The sequence below is a fragment of the Theobroma cacao genome, chromosome 9 (genome assembly GCF_053813885.1).
Source record: "Theobroma cacao isolate CCN51 chromosome 9, ASM5381388v1, whole genome shotgun sequence".
NCBI classification, from domain to species: Eukaryota; Viridiplantae; Streptophyta; class Magnoliopsida; order Malvales; family Malvaceae; genus Theobroma; species Theobroma cacao.
The window spans coordinates 39,089,790-39,115,707 of NC_142647.1; positions in this window are offsets into that span (position 1 = coordinate 39,089,790).

Sequence of the window (25,918 nt, forward strand, 5' to 3'; positions counted from 1 at the left end):
TAATGCTCTTGAAGTGATAAATGTGACAAAAAAATTCAATCCTAGACCTTATGTGCAATTTAAAAAGGGATTTGATGATCTTAGAATTTATTATGATTGCCTTTCATTACAGTCTAGAAAAATGAGCTCATGAGTTATTAACTTTTGTGTATAGGTTCACAGTTCTTAATTACCTTCCATGATTTTGAGAATGCTAGTTCAGGTGGAGACAAAGACTTTCTTTGTGTCGAGGTGTACTATCCTTACAAAGTGGCACACTATTTTGGGTTTGACCTACCAACGTCGCCTGACTCTTCTTCATTTATCAATTTTTCTTCTTGTGTTTCTTCATCTATCATGGTAAGACTTCAAATCCATTTAAATAAACTTAAGAATTGTACTATCCCAACTTTTGATAAAGTTGGTATCCATACTTCTAAATGGTTTGCTTATTGGAGAGAGTGTCTTAAAGAATGGAGATTTTTTATTGTGCCTTTAGCTAATCCCAAAGCTTATCTCTACATTCTTCATGATGAAGAGCATGCTGCTCTTCATGCTCTTACTCATTTAACAAAACATGTGCATCGAAAAGTAAGTTCATCATTTGCTTCCTTTCTGACCTTTTCTATTAAATTCATTTCCTCATTTTGGTTTTTTAGAGAGAACGAACTACTAGAATAGAACTTAACTCAGTTGAAAAGGAAGAGTTTTATGAAGTTAAGACTAAGGAGGAATCATGTGATTTAAACGTACTGACGAATCAAATAACGAGTCTATTGATGTTGATAAGGTTGAAGTTGAGGGTGTTGTTACTTTTTTAAGAACGCCAGTTGTATATCTAGGCTTTTTAGACAATTTCATTGATTTGGATGCTTTATTTCGCCCTCATACTCAAGTTCCAATATAAACCAAGTAAAAACATATTACTCTGCTACTCTAATTGATGTTGTTTCATTTTTCTTTTTCAAACCAAGATCATTCTTACTCCCTAGGCTACTCAAGATAAGGTTGTCCTTGACACTAAGGTTATTCCTACTGTTGAAGTTGTTCATGATATAAGAGTTGATGTTGGAGCTACTCTAAATGTTGAGGTTGTTTATGATGTTAGAGTTGATCCTAGAGCCACTTCGAATGTTCCGGTTGTTCATGATGTTGGAGCAACAACTGATGTTACTACAGCTGTTGGTCCCAAGTAAATGTGCTAGAGGGCGTGAATAACACTTTTTGGCTTTTGGCAAGATAAGAAACTAATTTGAAATTCAATGAAAATAAAAACAGAGTAGACAATGTGCAAGATTTTAGAGTGGTTCGGTCCAAGACCTACATCCACTACCTTCATTTTTCAATCAAGGATTTTCCAATCAATCCACTAAGAACGGTGAAACTCGCAACTTTCACCAAGCTTTTACAATGGCTTTTACCAAGCTTAGCCAAAACCTTTCACAATAGTTTTTACTGGGATTAACTAAAACCCAACACCTAACTTTTCAAGGCTAAGTTAGAACCTATACTCAATCAAGCAATCTTAGTTTGAATCAATCCCTTAGAGTGACTCGCTCACTCTAAGAATACAAATAGAGAAGTGATAAGAGTGTACCTATGATCACAAGGTTGATCTAAGTGGTACCAAGTGAAGTGAAGTTCACAATTACAAAGTTAGGAGTTGAGTGTAGTAAATGAGCAGCAAATATTTTATGGTTTTTGAGCTCTTTTTGGTTCTTAGAAGTATTCAATGCAATTTTAGCCGTTGGAACCCTCTTTTATACTTGAAAAATCAGCTCTGAAGTGAGTTAGACAGTTTCTGACTGTAGGAAACAGTTTTGTTGCAGTTTTAGCTGTTAATCTGTCTTCTAGTGCACAATTCAAATTTTCTGGCAAAATGCTCTTAGTCGACTAACTTATGTCTTAGTCGACTAAGTTGTCTCTATTTTCTGTTTCCAGTTTCTAGCAGTAAGCATTTAGTCGACTAACTTATTTCTTGGTCAACTAAGTTGGTTTTGTCTTAAAGTCCAAATTTCTAGTAGTAACTTCTTAGTCGACTAACTTATTCCTTGGTTGACTAAGTCTTTTCTATCTCTCAATTCTCTTCAGCCCGTCAACTTCTGGTTTAAATCTTAAATAACTAACTCTTCATTAATCGACTAGGGGGCTTCTACTTTGTTGATCAATTGTCACTTCCTTATTCTTATGCTCTTTGATATGTGCATTTGAATGATTAATTAATTATTCGCATATAATTTTTGTACTGCACACTCAAGTAGAAATATTATACATAAATGAATGGGAATGTTTTATTATCATCAAAAACTAATGGAGCCAACAATCTCCCCCTTTTTGATGATAACAAAACATTCCTTGATTAACAGCATAATGTCTTTTTATTCTTTTTCAGTTCTGCACAAAATAGAGGTTTTCCTCCCTCTAAATGTCTGTTCCCCCTTAGTGTGTGCATAGTTTTATTATTCACTTCAGCATGTTTTTATTCTTGTCATATAGAAAATGACATGTAAGGGTTCAAATTGATGACAGAATATATTTATACAGGTTTATAGAATAATAAGCAGTAAGAGACAAGGTGACAGAACATTATTACTATTTCAGCTTGCTGTCTGTCACATTGTTTCCAGACTTAATTCATTCCATAGCTAGATGCCATAAACCATCTAGTCAAAAATATCAGCATTCATATTTATTTTCATCCAAATTTCACTCACAATATCATAACAACTATTAATGATCAGCATAACAGCTCAATATCAGCACCAAAGCAGCAGCATAAACTCAATGGTAAATACTTCAATAACATATTTAAATATTCAACCATCAACTTCTAAACATAAACAACAATAAACCACAATGTCTTTCAGCATTCAAAAACATCTAACATTAAAGTTAAATTTAATTGTTCAACTGTCAAAGTAAAAAATAGCAAGAAAATAAAAACAATAATCAATATTCCTAAATTACCCCTAGTTCTTTTCTACCCTCTTTTTATCTCCTTAGTTTCCTCTCGCCTAATTCTCCCTCTTTTTGTCATCATCAACTCTAAGGGGGCTTTCAATCCTCTGAAGAGGTAGAAGGAGTAGATTTATCAGTGCCATAAATAACATTTAGAGGTTCGAGAAAGGGTTATGGTGGTGATTTTTATGGTGATTGTTCAGGGGATAATTTGTCAAAAATTTTCAAGGGGTCTTGAGGAGAGGAAATAATTGCTGGTTTAGCCTTTTCAGTAATTCTGGAGCATTTTTTCTTTTGAGGAATTTATTCTTAGTTGTCATTGTTTTCATGCCTTTGCCAAGAGGCTTTGATTTGGCTTGTGGAGCTGTAGCAGCTTTTTCTTTTCCTTTACTTGATTATTTTTTTGCTGTAAGAGCTGGTTTAGTGGATGCAGACTTTTGTGCTTAAGCTTCAGCTGCTTCCTTTTCTACCTGTTCTTCCTTAACCATCTGATGAAAATGTCCATAATGGATACTTTCTCAGAATGAGGAGGAGAAGGCTGCTCTTTTTGAGGTTCTAGAGGGGATGGGGGATTTTCATCAAGTGAGCCAACCACCTCAGTTCTTTGTTCTGACTTAACTTCCTTTTGAGGCTCAAGTGAGGGGGTTTTTCTTGGTTGATCCACTTCAAGTTCATGACCCTCGTCCTGAAAAGGAGAACCTTCAACACCTTGTCCTTCTGTAAGACTTGGAGTTGTAGAGGTATCTGCAATTGTAAGTTCATAATGCATTTTTCCTTTTTCCTTCAACACATTTTTAAGCTCTACCAATTTCTCTTCAATTTTCAGCATCCTTACTGCTTGGTCAGTCAGCTGTCCATCAATTCTCATGAGCAGGTTAAAGAGCATTTCATTAGAGAATTGAGATGAGGATGCTTCAGTATGTGCAGGTAAAGAAGTTTTTTTTTTTGAAAGCAACCTTGAGGGTTTTAACAAAGGTTTCTTCATCTAGCTTATACCCCATTTTAGGTAAACTTCCAAGGTAAATGGCTTGGTCTCTACTTTTTACTTTATCTGCTTCATACCTAGAGCTTCAAATACCTTTCTTCTGCACTAGAGATGTGATGATATTTCCATAAGGTAAATTTATTTTCTCTAGTCTACATGCTCCTCTCATTCTTTCAATCATAAATCTACCCAGGTCGATGATCCTGGAGGCTAATGTAGCTAAAACTTCCACTTCTACCATGAATGTTTACAGCAACAAAGTAATGCAAAATTCTAATTTGAGGACTTGTAATAAGGTCAGCATTACTTTTGGAGGAGTATTTTTCCTTCTTCCCTATGATAATTTCCCACAAGGATGAGAGGTCATAATTTTCAGGGAACTCAAACTCACCCTCCTCACATTCGATTTTGAGTAAGCTTCCTAAATCTACAGCAGTAATAGTAAATTCCTTTCCATTCAAATAGACATTCACACCATCCTCAATATAGTCATCAGAGTCCTCAAGTTTATCCTTGTCTAGTGCTATACTTGCATAAAATTCTTTAACTAAACTAGCACTATAGGATCGATTCTTAAATGTACTAAACTCCTTCAGTTTTAATTCTTTAAAATAATCTGATAAACTTGTTTGAATTTCTAAGATTTCATTAAAACTGTCCCAGTCAATGTATTTATCACAAGTGATAGGGGCATTCTCTAATTTCTTGTATCTATCTTCATAGGCTTTATTTTTAAATTTGGAGGATGGGATATTACTTTTCTTAGATGATTTTCTCTTCTCTTGCTTCTTCTTTGACTTTTGTTCTTTTTCTTTCTACTATTTTGCAGATTTTTAACTCACAGATGCAAACACAATTTTTGTTTTCTTCTTCTGCATTTTTGCTTACATGCCTTCCTCCAGTGGCCATTTTCCTTTCTTTTTCTCAACAATTTCTTTGGTTAGAGAGGATTTTGCCATTTTGTTTTGAGAGATTTCTAACTAAGGGTTTTGAGAATTTGAGTGGGAAAGGTTTTAGTTTCAGGTGGGTCGGTTTCAAAGGAGAGAAGATGTAGAGGAAATGAGTTAAAGGGTAGTTTAATCTCTCCAAAAACGGTCTATCTCCCCCTTAAATATTATCAGTTTTCTCCTGTTCAAAATTTGAAAATTGCCTCTCATTTTATTTTTCAGCTAGGCGGTATTTTGTGCCCATTTCCTTCACCAAGTATACTATTTCTTTTTACTATTTTATTCATTCTCCTCTAACTAACTGAGTCTTATTATTTAAAGAGACAGAATGCTCTTAGTTGACTAAGTGCCTCTCTTAGTAGACTAAGTGCCTCTCTTAGTAGACTAAGTGCCTCTCTTAGTCGACTAAGTGCCTACTGTCTTTTGAGAAAATTTCAAAATTTTTCTTAAAGCTCTTACATACTAACCATTCTTAAATTTCTTCTAATCTCACAGAATTTATCCTCATTTAAGGGTTTTGTGAAGATGTTAGCTAATTGATGTAAAGTATTTATAAACTCGATTTTAATGTCACCTTTCACTATGTGATCTCTAACAAAATGGTGCCTAATCTCAATATGCTTAGTCCTAGAATGCTACACAGGATTTTTTGAAATGTTGATTGCACTTGTATTGTCACAATATATTGGTATGTTATGCATTGAAATTCCATAATCTTTTAGTTGTTGTTTAATCCACAATATTTGAGCACGGCAACTACCTAGAGATACATATTCGGCTTCAGCTATAGAGAGAGTAACTAAATTTTGCTTTTTGCTTGACCATGACACAAACATACTACCTAGAAACTAGTAGGTTCCACTAGTGCTCTTTCTATCTGTTTTGCTGCCAGCAAAATCTGCATCAAAATATCCAACTAAACTAAAGGATGATTCCATAGGATACCATATTCCTAAAGTTTATGTATCTAAAAGGTATCTAAAAATTCTTTTAACAGCAGTTAGGTGTGATTCCTTGGGTTGAGATTGAAAACGAGCACACAAACACACAAAGAATTGGATATCAGGCCTATTGGCTATTAAATAGAGTAGTGATTCGATCATACCTCTATAAAGCTTTTGATCAAAATCCTTTTCTTTCTCATCTACATCAAGTTTGGTGGATAGACTCATTGGTGTACAAATTGATTTTAGCTTCAGCATATCAAATCTTTTGAGCATGTCTTGCATGTATCTTTCTTGGTTAATAAAGATTCTTTTTTCACTTTGTTTGATTTGGAGGTCAAGAAAGTACTTCAGCTCACCCATCATGCTCATCTCAAATTCCCTCTACATCTCTTTAGCAAAATTCTTGCATAAAGCCTCATTAGTTGCACCAAACACAGTGTCACCCACATAAATTTGAACAATAATTAAATTATTTAAATATATTTTGATAAATAATGTTGTTTCAATATTATCTCTAACATAGTCTTTTTCAATCAGAAATTTTGAAAGCCTCTCATACCAAGCTCTAGGAGCTTGCTTCAATCCATACAAGGCTTTGTGAAGTTTGAAAACATGATCTAGTTTTCAAAGTCCTCAAAACCAGGGGGGTTGCTCAACATAAACTTCTTCTTGGATGAAACCATTTAAGAATGCATTCTTTACATCCATTTAAAGTTCATAAAGCAAGCAAATGCAAGCAGTAATCTTATAGCTTTTATCCTAGCAATCGGTGCAAAGGTTTCATCATAGTCTATTCCTTCCTCTTGGTTATGTCCTTGGGCTACCAACCTAGCTTTATTTCTAACTACATTCCCTTGCTCATCTATCTTATTTCTAAACACCCATTTTGTTTCAACAATAGGGTGGTTTATAAGCCTGCAGAGTAATGATCATACATGGTTTCTTTTGAATTAATCAAGTTCCTCTTGCATGGCCAATATCCAACTTTCCTCTTTTTCTACTTCCTCAAATGTTTTAGGCTCAATTTGAGATATGAAAGCTGAAAACTGACAAGTCACTCTTGTTGCTCTCATAGTTTTAACACCTTGCGAAATATCACCTATGATTAGTTCTTATGGGTGGTCTTTTACTTATCTCCAACTCCTTGGAAGGTCATTATGTTGATTTTCAATTCTTTACAGGGTTTCTATGGGTGGAGCTTCTGTTTCTCTACCTAGTGCATTTTCTTCACTATTTTTCTTATTATCTAAACTCATCTCTTCCATTTGTTTTTCAAGATCATCCGTATCACGTTCATCATCAAAAATTTCCTTTTGCAAGGTATTGGATTCGCCAAAAACTACATGGATGGATTCTTAAACCGTTAAAGATCTTTTATTGAAGACTCTATAGGCTTCTGAGTTTAATGCATATCCTAAAAATATAGCTTCATCACTCTTTGCATCAAACTTTCCTAAAGGCTGTTTACCATTGTTCAATACAAAACACTTACAGCCAAAGCTCCTAAGGTGAGAAATATTTGGTTTCCTACCTTTGTACAGTTCATATGGAGTGTTTGATATCATGGCTTTTATAGATACTCTATTAAGGATATAAGCTGCTATATTAACAGCTTTTGCATAAAAGTATTTAGGTAGATTATTCTCACATAGCATAGTTCAAGCCATTTCTTTAAAGGTTCAGTTTTTTTTTCTCTATAACTCCATTTTGCTAGGGTGTTCTAAGTGCAGAAAAATTATGATCCAATCCCTTTTCATTACAAAAATTCTCAAATTCATCTCCTTCAAACTCACCTTCATGATTACTTCTAATACTAACTATAGCTAGTCTTTTTTCATTTTCAACCTTCCTACAATGACTTATGAATGCTGGTAGAGCATCATTTTTATGAGCAAAGAAATATACCTAAGTGTACAACCAAAGCTTCATGATCACAGACATGGAAACGGATGTTAGCTAGCTGCCTGGTCACACAACAATACACTAGGTGGAGGATTGGTAAGGGTGAGTTATTTTTCTGGCATGATTGTTGGATGGGTGAAGCACCCTTGGTTAGTCGATTGCCATCCTTTGCATCATCTATGACAAGAGTTTGCTATTTCTATGATAATGGCAAATGGGATGTGGGTAAACTGAACAATGTGTTACAGGAGGATGTTGTGGCGAAAATCTTAAAAATTTCGATCGATCCACTTAGTGATGATAGGGCATATTGGGTACCTACCTCGGATGGGCAATTCACTACTAAGTCTGCTTGGGAGATAATTCGACAGCGATAGTCGGTAAATCCTGTAGTCAATTTAATTTGGCATAAATGCATTCCTCTTACTACTTCCTTCTTTCTATGGAGGTTATTACAAGATTGGATCCCAGTTGATTCACCGCTGAAAACTAAGGGATTCCAGTTAGCTTCCAAATGCCAACACTGTAACTCAGAGGAGTCTCTCTTACATGTCATGTGGGAATGCCCAATAGCGACACAAGTTTGGAATTATTTTGCAAAATTTTTCCAAATCAACATTGCTCATCCCCATACTGTCGATCAGATTATATAGGCATGGTTATACTCTGGTGATTATATGAAAAAAGGACACATACGCACGTTAATGCCATTATTCATTTTTTGGTTTTTATGGGTTGAAAGAAATGATGCGAAGCATAGGGACCTTAGTATGTATCCTAACAGAGTGGTGTGGAGAGTACTCAAACTCATCCACCAATTATTCCATGGGAGGCAATTTCACCGATGGCAATGGAGGGGAGATCTACAGATTGCTCAAGTATGGGGTCTAATATTTTAGCAAGCAGCCCCACATCCGTCAAAAATATTCTCTTGGCATAAACCATCAGCAGGTGAGTTTAAGTTGAATGTTGATGGGAGTTCCAAGCATAATTTTCAGAATACTGTCGGAGGAGGACTTCTTCGAGACCATAAAGGTACCATGATTTTTGGATTTTTTGAAAATTTTGGACAATGTAACTCATTACAAGCAGAGTTAATGGCACTACACAGGGGTTTACTTTTGTGTCTTTAGTACAATGTTAGTAGACTTTGGATAGAAATGGATGCAAAAATAGTGGTACACATGATAAATGAGGGTCATCTGGGATCCTCTAAGACTCGGTATTTGCTTACTTCCATTCGTAGATCCTTGAGTGGTATCTCTTTTCGGATTTTGCACATCCATCGAGAGGGGAATCAGGGGCATACGCACCAGAACCTGCAAGTATTTTCAGAAGCAAAAGGGCAACTTAGAGGTATTCTTAGATTAGATAAAGTTAGTTTTCCTTATATTCGTTTTAAATGAATGTAAAGAAGTAGTACTCCTAGTTTATTTTTCTTCTTTTGTTATTCACATAGATTTTTGTAATATGGGAGTGTTTCGATTTTATGACGATAGTAAAAAATATGGTCATAAAATGAAACACCCCATTTTAGGTGCTTTTCTTATTTACATTTTCTGTTTTAAATTTTACTTTAGTTTATTGTCTCAATGTAATAGTAGGGAATATCTGTTTTACTATAGCATCAAAAGTTATGCACGTAAAATGGTTTTCCTTACTCTAGATGCTTCTCCAAAATTTTCTCATGATCATGTAATTTGGAGGTACGGTTTAGGTCCCCCTCCTTTGTATTTTATTTCGTAATTAATAAAATTTAACAAGGTAGCTGGGTCCTGCGTGAATTTTCAGCATAAAAAAAAAGTGTACTTAGAGTAGTTATCAACTATTACAAAGCTATAAGATTTTCCTCCTAGACTAGTTGTACTTATTAGACCAAATAGATCAATGTGCATCAATTCAAGAGGTCTAGATGTGGAGACAACTTTCTTGGTCTTAAAGGATGTTCTAACTTGTTTCCTAGTTGGCAAGCATCACATATCTTATCATTTTCAAACTTAAGATCTGGCAGTCCAACAATTAAATTTTTTCTAATCAACTTTGACATGGTATGCATGCTTACATGTCCTAATCTCCTATGCCATAACAAACTATCATTTTCAGCATTTGCCAGAAGACATATTTCACAATCCATTTCAAGATCCTCAAGAAATGCAACATACATATTCTTTAATCTTCTTCCTATAAATGAGACTTTATTAATGCTTATGTCTATCACTTCACATTTGGTTGAGTCAAAACATACCTTAAATCCTTTATCACACAATTGACTAATGCTCAATAAATTATGTTTCAAACCTTTAACCAACAACACATGACTAATTTAAGTTTGAGAGTTCTTACCAACTGTTCCTATGCCATGAATTCTACCTTTTGAATCATCACCAAAGGATACGGTACCTCCTTTTTTCTTGTCTAGCAATGCAAATAGCATTTCATTTCCTGTCATGTGCCTTGAGCAGCCACTGTCCATAAATCAAGGTTGCTTTTTCTTGAGTTGAGCTCTTGAACATGTATCTTTTGACTGCAGCTCAACCTACAAAACAAATATTCAGTTTTTCTTTATAAGTACCCATACCTTGATGGGTCCTTGATTGTTAGTAGCAACATAAGATCTTTTTGGAACCCATATTTTTCTTAATTTTTGCACATTTTTTTCTATTATAATCGTAAGATAAATGGCCAATTTTATCACAAATATAACACCTAGATGATGCATTAGCAGAATTTTTCTTATGGTAAACATTTCTGTTTGGAATTTCATTTTTCATACTTTTGAGTGCAGCATTTTCTTCACCTATCTTTTGTAAAGCTTCTGTTTTTCTTTCTAATTTCAATTTTAGAGTTTCAAAATTTATTTTTGAATGTTCTAATTCAATTAGCAGAAAATTTCTATGTTAAAAAATGGAGTCAAAGTCATGTTTAATCTTTTCTAAATCTGATTCTAGATATGCAAATTTTTTCTTTAAAGTCTCGTATTTCAAAACAAGTTTCTCAAATTCATCATATAAACAATTATATTCTTCTTGAAGTTCGTCAATAGAAATATTGCAAGGGGATGATGATACCTCAGATTCATCATCCCGTGACATCAAACACAAGTTTGCTCTTTCTTCAGCTTTTTCTTCCTCAGCTTCAGAACTTGAAGTATCACTATCTGACCAAGTAGCTGCCACCATTGCTTTATTTGATTTCTTGTTTCTTTTTGGAGTTTTTTCTTTCAACAAGGGGCATTTGGACTTGAAATGTCCAAGCTTCTTGCATTCGAAACATGTAAGCTCTTCCTTTTGTTAGAGTCATTTTTGTTTCTGGTTCTCTATGAAGAACCTTGGTCTTTTCTAAACCCTCTTCTAGCTAGTCTTTGGCTTCTTTTGCCCATCAGTTTTCTGAATCTCCTAACAACCAGTGTTAGTTCTTAATCATCATCACAGGATAACTCATCCAGTTTTTCTTCAAGAATGCTAGCTTTGAGGGCAATGTTCATCTTGTTTTCTTTAGCTTCCCTCCTATCTTCTTCTTCCTCTTCCTTGAGTTCTAGCTCATGAGTAAAGAGAAAATCGCAAATTTCATCCAAAGTTATAGCATATAAGTCCTTGGCTTCTCAGATGGCTATCACCTTAGGCTTCCAATTTTTGGGTAGACTTCTAAGAAGTCTTTTAACAATTTCATGCTTCGGGATTGGTTTGCCTAGCTGACTAAGTTTGTTTGTGATGTTTGTGAATATATCTAACATGTTGGTGATATTTTCACCAAGCTCCATCTTTAACATTTCATAATTATGAGTCAAGAAGGCTATCTTGGACTCCTTGACTTGAGAAGTCCCTTCATGAATAATTTTAAGTTTATCCCACACTTGTTTTGCTATGGTACAACTTGATACTTTATTAAATTTGGTGGGCATTAGAGCACAATGTAATGTATTGATTGCTTTGAAATTGATTTAGACCTTTTTAGTTTCAGCCTCAGTCCATTCAAACGTTGGCTTAGGTATCAGCTCATTGGTCACTACATTTAAGGTTGAGGGAATGAATGATCCATCAGTTATGACATCCCACATCTCACAATCAATTACTCTAATATATATTGACATCTTAGTACTCCAACAATGATAGTTAGAGCCATCAAATAGAGGTGGTCTGTTTGTTGATTGTCCCTCAACAACTACTGATTTTTGTAGACCAATTTGGATCTTCCCAAGGGTCTTAAACCTTAATAACAGGGATTTAGCTCTGATACCACTTGTTGGTCCTAAGTAAATATGCTAGAGAGGGGTGAATAACACTTTTTGGCTCTTGGCAAGATGAAGAACTAATTTGAAATGCAATGAAAATAAAAATAGAGTAGACAATGCACAAGAATTTAGAATGGTTCGGTCCAAGACCTACATCCACTACCTTGATTGTTTAATCAAGGATTTTCCCATCAATCCACTAAGAACAGTGAAATTCATAAGCTTTCACCAAGCTTTTATAATGGCTTTTACCAAGCTTAGCCAAAACCTTTCTCAATAGTTTTTACAGGGATCAACTAAAACCTAGCACCTAACTTTTCAAGGCTAAGTTAGAACCTATACTCACTCAAGTAATCTTAGCTTGAATCAATCCCTTAGAGTGACTCGCTCACTCTATAAGAATACAAAGAGAGAAGTGATAAGAGTGTACCTATGATCACAAGGTTGATCTAAGTGGTACCAAGTGAAGTGCAGTTTACAATTACAAAGATAGGAGTTGAGTGCAGTAAATGAGTAGTAAGTATTTTTTTGGTTTTTGAGCTTTTTTTTGGTTCTTAGAAGTCTTCAATGCATTTCAGCAATTGGAACCCTCTTTTATACTTGGAAAATCAGCTCTGAAGTGAGTTAGACAGTTTTTGACCGTTGGAAACAGTTTTGTTGCAGTTCTGGCCGTTAATCTATCTTCTAGTGCACAATTCAAATTTTCTAGCGTAATGCTCTTAGTCAACTAACTTATGTCTTAGTCAACTAAGTTGTCTCTGTTTTTTGTTTCTAGTTTCTGGCAGTAAGCATTTAGTCGACTAACTTATTTCTTGGTCGACTAAATTGGTTCTGTCTTAAAGTCCAAATTTTTGGCAGTAGCTTCTTAGTCGACTAACTTATTCCTTGGTCGACTAAGTATTTTCTGTCTCTCAATACTCTTTAGCTTGCCAACTTCTAGTTTAAATCTTAACTGACTAACACTTCATTAATAGACTAGGGCACTTCTGCCTTGTTGATCAATTGTGATTTCCTTATTCTTATGATCTTTGATATGTGCATTTGAATGATTGATTAATTATTTGCAAACAATTTTCCTGCACACTCAAGTAGAAATATTAAACACAAATGAATGGGAATGTTTTATTATCATTAAAAACTAATAAAGCCAACAAGTGCTACTTCGATTAATCCTTGTGCTTCTTCCTCCCTAATACCAGAACACAGAGATGCCAATAGTGCTTTTGGCACTCAAGTCGCACGTATTGAGCAAAGGGGTAGGAAAATCAACTTCCATGATTTTAAAGTTTCATCAGAGCATGTGGAACACTTGGATCATATTTTCAATATAGAGGGTGAATTTTGGAGTATCTACTCTTTAAAAAACATAGATATCATTTTTTTAATAATGGAGGTGTTATGTAAAGCTTTAGTGATTTCCCATACTCCATTGATGAGTTTTTCACTAAAGAAATTGTAACTAATGTTACAGCATTTCGATGACGCTTAGAATGCTATATTCAAACTTAAGTGCCTCAATGATTGGAGATCTAGAGCCAAAGCTTTTCTTGAGATAGAAGGTGACAAGTCTTCCTTGTAAAATGAGTTAGAAGACATTACAACAACGATAACTTCACTGAGAAAGCATGATGTTGAAGTGCGAGAAAAACTAGATGCCTTTGCCAATATTAAATATAGTAACTCTTCTATATGGAGTATGTAGTTGGCTAGCTTTTACTTTTCTATTTCTTTTTGAAAGCTTGTTTGAGCTAGTACTTTGCTATTGGTATATCGTATCTCTTTTTATTTTTGCAATAATAATAATGTTATACGCATGTTGAGTACTTATTTACATTTCACATTATTGTATGCGACTAAAGGAGAACTCTCAACTTTACATTAAAAAGGCTAACTCAAACCTGACGTGAAAGAGATTAATTCAACCCTTTAAATAAATAAGCGTTAAGAGATACGGCCAATTTGTGAGTAAGAGGCTAAGGCTAAGAATTGAATGATAAAGCTTGTGGCCAATCGCATAACATCATTACAACCAAATTAAGAGCAATAAAGCCAATGGTTGGAATATGAATAATGAATTATGGTCAAAGAATGAGCAATAAAGTTTGTAACCAATTGAAAAAATACTATTGCAACCAAAATATGAGTAGTGAAGCTTGCAGCTAAAGTAAGAGTGATGAGCTATTGTCAAAGAATAAACGATAAAGCTTGTAACTAGTAGAATAATGCCACTACAACCAAAGTATGAGCAGTAAAGCTTGCAGCTTGAATAAGAACTATGGCCAAAGAATGAGTAATAAAGCTTGTGATCAATAGTATAATATAATTGTAGCCAAAATATAAGAAATAAAGCTAGCAGCTGAATATGAATTTTTTTTCTTTCCGAATGTCAAATTACAATTCATAAAGTAATGAAAAGTTAAAGTCTTTGAAATATCATATAAGAGTGGGAAGCGAGTAGTTTTGGACCTTGTTGTTCTCAATTAGTAACTCTCTTGCTAGCATTTTCTTGTGAAATATTCTACTCAAGTCTCTACAATCAAGAAGTGAATGACCAACTGTTTAGTGATAGTTGCAATACCTCATATTGGACTTGTCTTCTGTTGTTAGTGGTCATGTAACATAAGGCAAGTTCATTTTTCCATCCCTAATCTGCTCATGGAGAAGCGCTTTGATTCTATATAATGGACCTGTCCATCTTTTCCAATAACATAAAGTTTTTTTAGTAAGCTTTTACTTAAAGCAATCATTCCTCCCCATTGGAATCACTAAAATGTAGAATAATCATATTGCCAAAGTAGTCAAGTAAGACTTTAAATAGGTGAGCGATAGAGTGGAGTTGAGAAACACTAAGTAAAAGAGGGCTATAGAGAAACTTTAGAGAGAGAAGCTCTAGGTAAGAATGTTCAAGCTCTGGAAAGGAAAAGCCCCTTCAAATGAATTGTGAAGGCTTTATATACAGTTCTAGAAGTGTCAGTTACTCAAGAATAGGCTTTAATACGCGTAATGAATGATATTATTATGAAGAATTTTAATATGAGTAACCATTACTATAACCCATTATGTGGATACTAAAATGGTGATTTTATTGTATATATTGAGTAATTAAAAGAAACTTATTATATAACTGTTGAAGTAATTAGGTGTAATAAGATTTGTTCTTGCGAAGAAAGGTAATAAAGAAGAGGTATACGTGAAAAGCTATATGACAACAAGTTAAAAGAAAAATGTGTACATGAACAAGTACAAGATGAGAAGGTATATGTGAACATGTACACGAGAATAAGGCAAGAGGAAGAAACACTTGTATTTCAGGAAAAGGTTAAGAGGAAAACCTCTTAATTACCTTCATATCTAAACCACCAAGCCAAACTGTTCAGTACATCCCAAAATGAAAGTAACCTGTGAACCTTGCTACATAGTTTAGGTTTCTTTTACTATCATCCATGTGAAGTGGTTATTCTATGTGAATTAGTTGTTCTACTTGTATTAGTTTTTCCACAGGAAGTGGTGCTCCACTTATTCCAATTGTTCTACATGAAATAGTGCTTCACTTATTTAATTGTTTTACATGAAGTACTATTTCACTTGTTCTAGTTGTTCTTATTATTCTTTGTATAGCATCATGTTGTGAAACAATTTTAAAGAGAATAGATAGTAATCAAAATCTACTATCTAAAGCTTCTATGTGATCTTTTATCTTTAAAAAATTTTTTTATCATCTTTAAACTCCAACAAGTGCATCATCAGAAAGTAAGCTTTCTAAAATATAGTAGATCATCAATTATCTGAACAATTTATAACTATCATTTGTCAAAATTATTCACAAGTATCTTTTGAAAAGTTTCTCTAGATAAAGAAGTAGATGAAGTAGTGAAGAAAATTGAACCTAAGCTAATGGATTAAATTTCAAGAAAATATTTTGGTGGGTTGGTAATTTTAGACGCTTACTTTAACAAAAAACTAAGTTATTAATCAGGTTAAATTTTATATGACATCAATATTGGTGATTTTGAATTTTAAATGAAGTTAGCTTATTGAATTTTAAATTTTGGTAATAAATAGAGTTCAAGTTATCAAACCAGATTACCTCATGTCACATCATCCATTATTGGTGTTCTACACTACATGTTAATGACTTATTTAAGAATGCTTTTAAACCCAAAAAAAAAAAAAGGTAAACTAGATAGAAGAATTTACCTTTAGAAAGATAGAAACAAATATTTAGCATAAAGCTATTTATGGAGATCTCTAACTCTGTTTTCTATCAGTAGGACCTTGCAGTATAGTATATTATGAATTTGAAACTTGGATCCAATTCCATTTCTATTCTAGAATCTTCCTGCAAGTAGGTAGAATTCACACATATGCATGTAAGGGTTTTTCGACCATGATCTATAATTTTCCTGAAGGGCATTATTGATTTTGTTAACCTAAAAAGAGAATTTTTCTAAACCTTTACTATTATTCTATTTTATGTTTTCTTTGAAGCCATTCTTTCTAGTATTGCATCCTTTCTATCATGATGCACTTGCCAATAGTAGGGAATGGTAGTGTGGGGACGTGGCTATCACATTTGTGCTAGTGATCTTCTTACACCAAATTTATCTAAAATGGTGTGCATGTATTAAACTGATGTTGTGGTTTATTGTAATTGCTGTGAAAAATATCCTTTTATAGGAGCTATGGTTTTTCGAGGTTCTAACAGGCTATTTTTTCATTTCTTCCATGCCTCAACTCCTATATTTGAAGTTCTCTCAGAATAATCAAAGCCAACTGTCTTGTGTTTTATCATCGATCATAGAGGTATTAATAGATAGCAACATTAATTCATAGCTAAAACATTTAATTTCTAACTACATAAACTATAAAGGATTAACAGAGGAAAAAGATTAAGGACTTTACCTCTTTTACTATTTTCTTGAAATTTGATTTGAGATGTGATTATATTGATGGTTATTTATACTCCATTTAATCATTTACTTTTTTTATTTGATACTACTTTTAAAATCTCAATGGTTTTGGTTGTGTTTACTATTTTAGCACTCTTTCCATATTAGGCTTGTTCTTTTTTAGAATATTGTGAGGATCATTTAGCTATGGTTAAGGTTGAGCATAGAGCACACCTAGGACGGTTGAGTGCTACAACAAGTTCAACAAAGAAGCAGCCGCCTATGCTGTCACCAATGCTGACGTCCACTTCGATGGTGGCTCTTTCAATACTACCATTCACTATTTTAGTCACTCAACCACTTCAAGTGCCACCCCTATCATCTTCGACACCCGAAGTTGGTACATCTCTTGTTGATGATCGTGGTGAGGATGGCTTTTGCTTTACACCATAGTTGAGGAGTCAAGGGTCCAATGTAGGCTTTCCCACTCCTACCGGTCCAGAGCAACATATACATTTGATTCCTACCAATTTTATGTAATTTCGATAGAGTACTTTTCATAAATGGATCTCAAGCATAAGGCGTTTTTAAGAATGACCCTCCTTATAATTTTAACTAATTTTAGCCAAGAGAAAAAAAATGGACAAAATTGTCCTTAATGAACAGACCCATTCGCTAGGCTCCGTGCCTCAACCCAAAACCTATTAATGGGTCAAGTATGTCTTTTATATGGATCACAACTCTTCGGTTTTCATCGAGAGACCATACATATCCTCAAAAGCAAGTCTGCAAAAGCATTCCTCGACAGTTCAACTTTTGAGCATTTTGGCAGTGGTAGGAGCCTTATGGAGTGGTTATTATTCGTACAAAGGTAGTTCACATATTGAGCAGTGTGAGGAAGTTGACATTACGCTGAGAAAGGTATAATTTTTTTTATGAATTATTTTATTTTATTTTGAACCATGTGGAGGTTTTTGATAGAATGGTTATTGTTCATGTTTAAGGTTAAGGTTTTTAAGCATAAACCTGTACATATTGCACGTTCATATTGATACTTTTGTTGTTTGAAATTTTTGAATATAAACATGAAGGTGGTATTGTTGGTGTTGTTAGGGTGGAAAGGTGACCTGCCATGTGTGACTGGTTGATATGTGTGTGTTAGGAATTCGATTGAGGGTTTAGATATTGAGTGAGTGAGGGCGTGCTTAGGTGGTTGGCACTTTTTACGTGAGTGGATTTTGGCATGGGGTCACGTTGGGGTTGCATGATTGAAAAAGGGTTTAACTTAGCGTGACTGATTGATAGGTCATTGCGTGACTGGTTTCTATGTTATTGCATGAATATTGTTCAGGCATGACGTTAGTTAGTGTGTGCGTGATTCGATTAGCTATTCTTAGAATTGCATGACTTGTTTATAAATCATTACGTGATTTAATGTTAGTAATTGCATGACTAATTGATTAGGCATGCATGACTATTGTTGTAGGAAATTGCACAGTGTCATAACAGCATGAAATTTATCTGCATGGGTTCATTATGTATTATTTTAGGTCAACTGTAATGCTTTAATGTGTATATGTTGATTTACTTAATAATCTATGCTCCACACTCGAATTAATTATTCTGTTTTAGGGATGTCTAAAAGCAGTTAAAAAAATTGTTAGGCTTATTTTTTGAGTGAGCTTATGAGGAGGGCTATTTCTCATAAATTCCTCTAGTTTTTTTGTTAATCTACAATGATGGTATTGACATGACTAAAATGGAAATGTTATCTGTTTTATGTTGCAGATGGCCAGCACAAGAACAGAGCAGGAAAATGTGGAGTCCTTACTTTGTGTGCAGAGGCACCAATGGCGGTTCAATGCGGGCATTAACATCCACTGTAAGTGGTCGCATCTGCACGTGATACATCAGATGTTATGTCAAGTGAACGAGCTGGAAAACTTTAAGAGAACATGCTTTGGGCACATGATGGATGTTGAAGCAAACAAGAGTTTATTCTGCGCCAGTCTAGTGCACAATCTAATGCTGTGCAGAATTAACAAACCTAACACCACGGAGGTAGAGTTATGGTTCGCAATAGGGAAAACGAAGTCCCGCTTTTCTAAGAGGGAGTTCTGTCTAGTGACAGGACTGAAGTTTGGTCCCCTATCAGCCCTCATTGTCAATCGGTACAAGGCCCTTCCTTGAGGAATTCACTTAAGATATTGGGGACCGGGGAAGAAGGTGAAGATCCAACAGGTTTTAGATACGTTCAAGGGAGCGCAGTTTCAGTAGGAGGGAAACTCGAGCAAGATGGCCCTTGTCTTGATCGCGACCAATGTTTTATTCGGTCAAGACTACAAACGATCTGTGGTTCCATGATTGTTGTCATTGGTCAAGAACATCGACAAGTGCAATGCATTCCCATGGGGTACATATGTGTGGAGTCTGACCGTGGATTACTTGCTGAGGGGTTTCGAACCTCCTGCTGTGGGCGAAGCAGAGAAGAAGCGCTACCACCTCTACGGATTCATATGGGCATTTCAGCTAGTCAGCCATAGCCTAATGTTTATCATTATCATTATTGTTTTCACATAAGAATTTATGAGGTGAGTAAAAATGTTACACAATTGATGTGCAATTTTGGGGGTTGGAAACAATACCCGAAATCAGAAGCTTGTTCTGAAGGCAGCGATAGTCCGGGCAGGTTTGGCCAAGAATGCTTAAATGGCAATGTGACAAGAGGCCTTTAGGCTTCCACATCAATATTACAAGTTTGGAGAGAGAGGGCAATGTAAGTAAAGTACCCATTTTTTTATTTTATTAATTTTTATTTTTATTGTCATAGGGTAGCAAGGGTTATACCTAATGGCAATGTATGTTTTGGTGCAGTTGTGGGTAGTGAGGACGTTGGAACCAACGGCAGAAGAGATGTTGACAGCATACTAGGTGGACATTAAGGTCAATATCTCCAAGGGGCAGCAATACATTCCATTATAGAAGTTGGAGGGTCGCCCAGAATTTGGTCCCCAACAAAGGAGGAAAATAATGGACCGCAAAGGGAAAAGTCCATTACGAGGAGCCGTTAAGCGGAGACTTGTGATACCCCAACCTCTATAGGCTTGTAGCTAAGTATAGATGTAACAATATGAGTTAGGGGTAGTTTCGTCATTTTCTCTAATAAGCTTCCAGAAGAAAGTTTTATAGTATTTTAAGGCCTAAATAGGCATAAGACAGTATAAATGATGTGTGCTGATGAAAACACGAAGAAAACTAGAAGTTTCAACAATTTTCATAACAGGGGTAAAAGGGTCATTTTTCACCTCGGGTTAAAATTTTATATTTTTATGAACCCGAGTATGTTTAGACCATTATGGATCTTGTCCCAGTGTTAAAAGAGCAAAAAGATTGCATAAAAGATTGGAGGATAATAAGTTAATTGGCGGAAGGGTATTTTCGTAATTTTATGGGAATGGATAAGTTGGCCTATAAATATCTGGAAATTTCCAGCACCTTCTTGAATTTCCAGCAGCTGGTCTTCTTCTTCTTCTTCTGCTCTCTCACGTTTCTTCAAACTCCGTGGAGGCTTGATTTTCAAATTTCCACAACTTTCTCTCTCTAGCTCCAATTTTCATGCTTTTGGTGCACCCTTCCATAAACCCTTGTGCTATTTCATCTTCTCACTTCAAAAACCTTGAAATATCTTGTTTTAATACATTCTCTCACTAGTTGGGCATTCTAGAGAGAGAAAGAGAGAATCACTCCATTGATTTGGAAGCTATTGGAAGAGAATCCAACTACAAAGGAACCCTAGGGTGAGTGATGCACCAAGTTTGATTTTTAGCTGCAGAAAATGGCTAGTAATTGTGATTTATGAGCTGTTTTATTGTTTAGTATGTTCATTAATTTTTTAGTGATTAAGATAGTGAACATAGATAGCCATTTAAAGTGGCAATTGAAAACTAGTTAAGAGATAGCTTTTAGAGTTCATAATGTATAAATTAATCTATTGTTTATGTTAATGTGATCCTAGGTTTTTAAGGAAGCACCATCATTCCAATTGGATCATTAGGGGAATTTGAGTCAATTAAAAGTTCTACAATCAATTGGTGAGTGGACTACCTTCAAAACTGATTTTGGGAATATGATGGATTTGACAAAGTGTTTGAATGATTTTATACAATTTTTTATGAAAATGAATGCCTTGGGAACAAGCTTTTGAGAAAAGGTTTATGTTATGAAATGTGATTATTATGGATTTCTATGTGGCTGCATTATGTTGATATACATATATGCTTGAGTATAATGTTGTGTAATTATATTGACTCAGCTATGTGCGAGTAGGGAGTGCGCATAAGCCGATGATGACCCGGTTATGTGCGAGTAGAGAGTGCGCATAACCCGGTGATGACCCAGCCATGTGCGAGTAGGGAGTGCGCATGAGCTGGTGATGATGATGATGAGATGGTGTGATGATGATGATGGGTGTGTATGTATATATATATATATATATATATATATATATATATATATATATATATGTAAATATGTGTGTTATAGGAAATTGATGGATAATGGGTTATGGTTGTAATACATGTGAAACTTGACATGTTAAACCTTGAGAAATTGTTATGTGTTTTCATGTTGGGCTGGACCTTTTGGCAGGGTAGTTTTTCCTTTGGGATAAAGGTAAATTTTGCATTGATGTCCTGTATTTCGCTGCAGCGAGAAACTCTCAGGTTTTGAAAAGGTAAGCTGATCAAAAACTCACTGCAGCGAGGATGCATTTTCGCTGTAGCGAGAATGACATTGTAGCTTCTCGCTGCAGTGAAATACATTCTCGTGCAACGAGAATGACATTGTAGCTTCTCGCTGCAGCGAGAAATTTTCTATTTTCTAGGTTGCAATTTCGCTGCAGCGAGAAACATTCTGTTTCTAGGTAAAATTTTCACTACAACGAGATTGAATCTCGCTACAGCGAAAAACCTTCTGTTTTGGTCTCCTATCTTATCCAATTACTGACCTATCTTTCACTACTTTGCTACCATATGGGAGCATGGACTTCCAACATTAAGGATTAAAAAAGTTAAGTTTAAAATGATGAGGTTTAGTGAGAAACCTTCGGCCAGTTGAGAAACCCTCGTTCGGTTAATAACTAAATTCCAACGTCGCTGCAACAAAAATTCATTCTTGTTGCAGCTACCTGCAGCGAGAATGCCTTTCCGCTGCAGCGAAGATTCGTTGTTGTATTTGACTTGCTTATGCAATATCGAAGCTTTCATTCTTCAAATGATTTGTTATGTATGGGTCCTTGATTTTCAAATGATTAATCATTTAAGGGCTTGATGAGGGGTTTTCAATAAGAATAGAAATAAATTGCATTGTTTTGAAAAAAAATGCATCATGATTTCATTAAAGATTCCTTATGGTATGCTTGTTCCCTTCCTTGTTCACTCACTGGGTTTATACTCACCATTTCAAATTCATGTTTTTAGATCACGAGGCAGCCGGTAACTAGGACGAGGTATCCTTGTAGACTTGTGTCCATCTTATGGTAGGTGTCTCGGCATTCAGTAGCTGTACATTCGCCCAAGTCCCTCCGCTGAAAGTCAAGTCTTCTTTTTTATATGTATAGGCGAACCTAATGTTCATTATTGGAATACATGTTGTAGACAATGTATGCATATAATAAATGAGAAATGCCAATACGAGTTGGCAATATCTATTACTATTTTGATTTTAAGTTTTGAAAAAAATGACTTAGCAGTTTATGATGGAATGATGAGTAGGATAAATCGATAGGCTTGCTTGGGCTTAATAGACTACGTTTATTGGGCCCTTGCTCCGGTCATGGCCTGAAAATTTGGGTCATGACAAGACTCACCACGGACAAGGAGGTCCAATCCAAGTTCGGTGCTACTGAGGCACCTTATTCTCCTCTTGCAGCTCTTCATGGTGCATCTCCTGTTGGTCATCATGCTACTACTCCTGCTGCACCTCCTCCTACTTCTACTGTTACCCCTTATGCTGAATTGTGTAACCAGACATTGCGTCAGCAAATGACTACGAGCATTAAGGGAGAGCTGGAAAAGATGCAAACACAATGGAAGAAAGACCTTCAGTCATTGCAGACGAATATGCAGACGCAGATACAGTAAATGCAGTTGAAGATCCAACAGTCATTGTAGTTGAAGATCTAACAGTCAATGCAGTTGGAGATCCAGTGAGCGATGCAGATGCAGACGCAGTCACTGCATGAGCATATCTAGCACTCACTACAAGGGTTGGAGGATCGGATTATCGATCGGCTGATCGACTGTTTTGAGGTATGAGGTTTTAAGTTATTCATCGCGTGAGTTATAATATGTACGATGTATACATTGTTCTAATGTGTTTGATTTTTTTGATCGTTTAGGGTCAAAGCTCACCTCCTAGTAGCCCGATTGAACATCATCCATGCCTATCCCATCTCTAGTAGAGGCAGCCCAGCATTCTCAGCCCACACCTTCTCTTGAGGCTCCACCTCCTCCGTTTGAGGTTGGAGAGGTACCTCATCCTGTGAATAGTGGAACTACAACTTTCGCTCATCCTGCTCTTGTCCCAACTCCAACATAGATCCCCCCGCCTGGTGAGATCAGACCTTCTGCTGAGGCTCCACCTCCACCTGAGCTCGAAGATGCACGTGTGATCTTGGCTAGCAAATACCTTCGAAGCCCGTACGTTAACCCGCTATTAGTCCAACACAAAGTGAAGGACGATTTGAAGGACAAATATGAGTCTTTCCTAAAAACAACCAAGCCAGGTAAAATGAAAATAGTAGACCATATTAAGGTTAACAGTTCTAGGATATTTATTAAACAGTCCGTAATACTATAATTTTAATATAACTCTATTTTAAATTTACAAGGTTAACATTCTGGGCATCGAAGGGCAGGAGGGCCCTGATTTTTTTCGATGATTAGAGATGCCGACAGAGTTGATGGACATCTAATAGATTGATGCATGCATCAGTATGCTGTGCAAACGGGCGCGCGAGCACCATCCACAACACTACAACTAAAGAATATTGATCATTGACACCACATTCTATGTAAGTATATTATATTTTACTGAGTTGTAATTATTCAAATGTATTGGGTTTAAGGTTACTTAATTGCATCTAACCATTGTGCATAACATAATTGACAACTTATTTTGCTCCAACTGAGCAAAGAAATGTAGCCTTTCCCCATCGAGAAGACATTCAAGTCGAGTGAAGCGGTTATGCCAGATGATCTGCTTGAGTATGCAAGGGTTGGGAGACCTCCGTGGCGTTTGCCATGGCATGAGGTTGACGTAATTCTCGTACCATGCCTTTTCAATGACCATTGGGTGGTAGTGCACATTAACTTGCTGAAATGGACTATGATGTTAGTGGACTCATGGTACGATCGAAAAGAAGCACTGAATTTAAGCTTGCGTGATGAGCAGATAAGTCCACTAACATCATTGTTTCCCATTATATGCCACCAGGCGAGGTACTTTGTCAGCTCACGCCGTCAAAAGCGGGTTGGACGCGGATAAAATATAGGTTAAATGAGAAGACCCCGATACAGCAAGATTCGCATAGTTGCAAGGATTGGGTTATAGCCTCGTTGCAGTGGTTGATCGGCTCGGAGGATCAGACACTAAAGGCAAACACCATAGAGGGCATTCGAACAAAATTTGCCCTTGAGATTTTTGCCAATAGCTCAAGTTGTTAAATTTTTTAATTTGTTTATTCTTTTTCATTTTGTAATTAACATTAACATTATTCTGTATCATTTCCATATTATTCTTTGTATTCATTCATGTGATAAGCGTGCGGATCCAATAAGAACAACATTATTTTTTTCTTATTCATATCGTAAAGTTTATTAGTATTTTACACAATTTACATGATAGCATTCATTCGTTTGCATATGCCAACCCCTCTTCGCTTATTTACTTTATAGCCTATATGACATGTTGAATTGCTTTGCGTGACATAGGGTTGTAAGCAGTTGCTATTGAATTACGTGAACGGTGTGGATGGAATCGCGTCACCAGTTGATATTGATTCACGGGAGTATTTGTTATGGAGTCATGTGAGTACTAAATTTTTAATCACGTTAGTAGTTAATGTGGAATCGTGTCACTAATCCACTTGGAGTTGTGTGAGTAGTATATATGGATTGCGTGAACCGTTAAGATTTAGAATTACGTGAGTATCTGATATTGACTCCCGTTAGTAGTAAATATAAAGTGGCGTTACTACTTAATATGGAAGCACGTGACATGACTTTTTTGTGGAATCGTGTCACTAGTTTATATTGACTCGCGTGAGTAATATATGTGGAGCGTCGTTATTAGTTATTATGGAATGGCGTGAGTATTTATTCTAAAATCGCGTGAGTAGAAAAATGGAGTTGCGTGACTGGATATTATGGAATTACGTTACCATTTGATATGGAGTAGCGTGAGTAGTATATATGGAGTTGTGTTACGAATTCTTATTGAATAGCGTGACTAGTTAAGCTTGCATCGCGTGACTCACGTATGTTGTGTCTTGTTATTCGAATAAAGGAAAGCCAATTATCATCGATAATATCAAACCATAACTCAACCCCAAGCACCATCATAACAAAATATCGAGTTGAACACCCTAAACCCTCAACCAGATGAAAGTTAAAGCACATGTTAGGGGAATTTAAAGAAGATACCGCCATTGCTTAAGACAGTGCAGGATTGTTCAGTTTTAGTGGTTCAACTTCTATTCACCCTTAAACTAAGTTTGGAACGGTTGAAAGATGAAACGGTAGCTATCAATAGATATTGGGAAGATTGGAATATGAACGAAACAGTTGGAAGCTATCTTATGCCCTTTATGTTTTTTGATTACAACGGTCGACATTAAGAACAACTATTACTATTACTATACATCATTTTCTGGGAAAAAATATGAAGCAGGATGCCAAAATCAATGACGTAAATATTATTAAATTAAATATTTTGTGCTTTATTTAATGGTTTACAATGAAAAACAAATTATGAATGAGTACAATGAATTTGATGATCCAACAAATGGGCTAAGTACTCTA